The sequence below is a fragment of the Octodon degus genome, unplaced genomic scaffold, assembly GCF_000260255.1.
Source record: "Octodon degus isolate 3935 unplaced genomic scaffold, OctDeg1.0 scaffold00070, whole genome shotgun sequence".
Classification (NCBI taxonomy): Eukaryota; Metazoa; Chordata; class Mammalia; order Rodentia; family Octodontidae; genus Octodon; species Octodon degus.
Genome location: NW_004524646.1, coordinates 3,181,252 through 3,184,952, shown reverse-complemented (window position 1 = coordinate 3,184,952; position 3,701 = coordinate 3,181,252). Strand labels below are relative to the sequence as shown.

Here is a 3,701-nt window from a genome sequence, read left to right as displayed (position 1 = left end):
AAAAAAAAAAAAAAAAAGTCCATTGCATTTCTATTCACCAGTAACAGAAAATGTAATTTTAGAAGATACCATCTATAAGGACACTTACAATGATCAAATTTAGAATTAAATCTAACAAACATGAAATCCCTTTATGGAGAACATTACTGAAAGATATTTTAAAAAACTAATAAATGTAGAGACAATATGTTCATGACAGAAGGACTCAATACCAAAAATATATCTGTTCTCCCAACTTGATGAATAATTCTAATAAAAGTCCTGACAAGTTTTATTGTTTTGTTTTTTTTTAAAGGAAGGATCTCAACAAAAAGGTTTTGGTATTTATATGGAAGAATAAAGAGCCAAGAAATTCCAAATTAATTTTTATTTTAAGTACTAGGGATTGAATCCAAGGCCTCATACTGAGCTAAATCCACAAAATTCTCAGCCTATATTTTTTTATTTTGAGACATGGTTTCACTAGGTTGTCCAGGCTGAGCTTGAATTTCTGATCCTCCTACATCAGCCTTGTAAGAGTGCCTCCATACCCAGCTCAAATTACTTTTTTTTTTTTTTTTTCCAGAACCAGGGATTGAACTCAGGCCCTTGTTCTTGCCAGGCAAGTGCTTGTTCTACTGAGACATCTCCCCGGCCCAAACGAAATCTGCATTAGTCGGGAATCGAACCTGGGCCTCCCACATGGCAGGGGAGAATTCTACCACTGAATCACCAATGCATGAGACTCAAATCACTTTTAAAGAAAAACAATAGAAGAGTATATGTGGTGAAGGGAGGTGGCATACCTTCTGTTAGCTATCAAAGCATAAAATTGTAGTGATTAAAAATGAGTTAAAAAACCCTGTTTCTACAACCCAATAACGATTTAAAAATGGACAAAAGATTGGGACAGACATTACTCTGAAGGACATATGAAATGGCCAGTGAGCACATGGAACAGTACTGAGTGCTACTGTAATGACAGTATTCTTTTCCATAATTTTATTGAAAAACAAATAGCAATGAGACAGTTTCAAACCAAATTGGTAGGACAGTTTCAATAATTAACACACTGCATACATTCTTCCTAGTGGTTATTTGCTGTTAAAGATGCAGACATGATATCCTATTTACAAACACTATTAGAACAAATCCCTCTATTCATTAAGAGAGTGTAGCTATATATCTATCCTAACCATTTTGAATACACAGATACAAAATGGTCATTCATCTGTATCCCTTTTTTTGTTTAGTTCCATTATTTGAATATTATAAGTGTGTTAACTCAGCAAAATATTCTAAAGGAGTCCAGTAGTCCATAATAGTATTGGGTCTTCGTCTTCACTGGCAATGTCAGAAATTGTTGACCTGAGTGCCCTACAGCTCAACGTAACACCATGGCTTTACTTCTTATACTTCATTTTTATACTTTTCTGCTGGATGACTAAGACCAAGATGAAGCAAGACCTATGCAACAAGACCTATGTAGCTTTTGGATCTGATAAGGTCAGTGAAATCCCCTCAGGATTTTTTCCTGAGATCTTGTACCTCAGATTGTAGATGGTTTGTCAGTGTCAGCCATGTGGATGAGTCACAGCCATTGCTTGGCCAATGTGCTCTCTGTGAAAGCCTGAGAGAATGTTTCCTCTCCATGTGACTCTCCTTAGGCACACTCTACATCATTGATCACTTTCCTCTTTGGCCCCATAATCTCCTTGATCAGAAAATTTGAGACACTACTGAGTTACATGACATTACAGTACAAGTTCTCATAAGTCCTGAGTCTTAATTGACCTTGGAAGGCTTGGGCCAAAATGTTGGCTTTCCTTGAGGCCCTCATTTTTCTCTAATTTTGGTCTGCAAACTTAGGTTATTAACCCAATCATTACAGTATTGCAGATCAACACCACAATGAGATATCACTTGACACACAACAAGGGCTTTATTTAGCATATCCTAGTTTTAAGATTTCTTTTTCCTAGTAATTAATTTTTATAAAAATGTTGATCTCTGATGGATTTTATTGGTAAAGTGGAGTTCAACATGGAAAATTTGAGAACTCAGATAAAAGTCCGATACTCACATAGGAAAACTTAATTTCTGACAGACAAGGCATTGTAGGTAAATGGATAAAAAAGCAAAAACTGGAAACTGTTTACCTTATAGCAGTCACAAAAATCAAATCCAGGTTAATTAAATACTTAACATGAAAGATTAAATGCAGACATTCATTAATGATCTACATGTTTAATGGCTGTTTGGTTTTATGACCTTTTTTTAGACCTTTTTTATGACCTGTTCTTATTTATAGATTTTGCTGTCCTTTGGTGCAGTGTATCTTTTTAATACAGTACTATAATTTTTGCTGATTGTACTGTACAGTAGAATACTATAGATTTATGCTCTGTATAAATAATAAAAGTCATCAGATTGGAGTTTCCTTTGACCATTTCTTTATTCTAATTATTGTAGTGTGTATACTTTATGCAATTCCTCATTTAGTGACCAACGCATTCAATGACTTAGTCACAGGAATGGAACTTGGTCATTAAATGAGGAGTGCTTGTAGCCTCCTGTATTTTGGACATGTTCATGAAAAGGCAAGTGTCGTCAAAATATGTATTTTATTTCTACACTGTCTGATACCAGGAAAAATAAGCTACCTGACATTTTTTTGGATTTTGAGGCAAAACCAGCAACTCTATATATGAGATTGCTTTTTTAAAAAAAAATGTATTTAGTACAGGGCCTACAGGGTCTCACCACACAGATGGGACTCATAGTGATCCTTCCTGTTTTACAGCCTCCCAAGCACTGGGATTACAGGTATGCGACACCACACCCAGTCTCAATGGCTGCCTCAGTGCACCTGGGGGTGGGGCCAGGATGGCAGACTGGAGATTGAATCCCGGACCCCTGTGTCTTCCTAATCAGGCACTTCAATCTGCTGAGCTATCTGGCTGGTCGAGATTGCTTATTTTATCTTGCTATCACGTATATGGTTCATCTGTCTTGATGCAGCAGGGAGTGATTTGGAGGCAGGTTTTATGAGACCTGTTGATCACATATGATAGAGACACAGAACAACTGTGCCAAAGGACTAGAAAAATTCATCAGCACATTCCTTTTGTATTTGGCTCACTTCTAAAGACTATTTGCTTCCAACAGTTCCTCAGATGATAATAAAACTGATTCATCCGGAGTGAAATAAACTCTTAGACATAAATAAGTTCTTTAGAAATGATGTTGTCTTTGAAACTTTTTGATATGTAGGAATGTCTTATATTGTATGGGTGCACATATTTTCTCAAGGGTTTTATGTATATATTTAAAATATATATAATATTTAATATATATGTGTATATTTCTGAGCCACAGGAAACAATCGACAATTAATTACCACCACGATCCTTGGCTCTACCATTGTTTACGTGTTTAATTTTTGTCTCCCAATCTTGGCTAGTAAGCTCCTTCACTGCATAGTTAGTCTTTCAGTGAGGAATGCCTGTACTTGCACTTGAAAGATGGACTTCTGAGATCTGCAAAACTAAACATACTGCCTAGAGATTTAAGTGTGTGTGTGTGTGTGTGTGTGTGTGTGTGTGTTCTCCATAAGGAAAAGCATGGGATGATAAACACAGAATTCTGTGCAGTTTCCCTTGGCCAGAGAAAGAAGTAGCCATGACTGGAGAGGAACACACAGAAGCTTTTAAGAAATGACT

The 3,701-nt window shown here is 36.2% G+C and overlaps 1 protein-coding gene and 1 non-coding gene across 2 annotated transcripts in view; both read right to left on the bottom strand.

Annotated features, from left to right (window-relative positions):
• Dglucy (D-glutamate cyclase) overlaps nt 1-3,701 on the bottom strand; it is a 125,232-nt gene that overhangs the window by 109,568 nt on the left and 11,963 nt on the right.
• Trnag-gcc lies at nt 648-718 on the bottom strand. Its single transcript has one exon. It is a non-coding gene; the product is annotated as a tRNA-Gly (tRNA).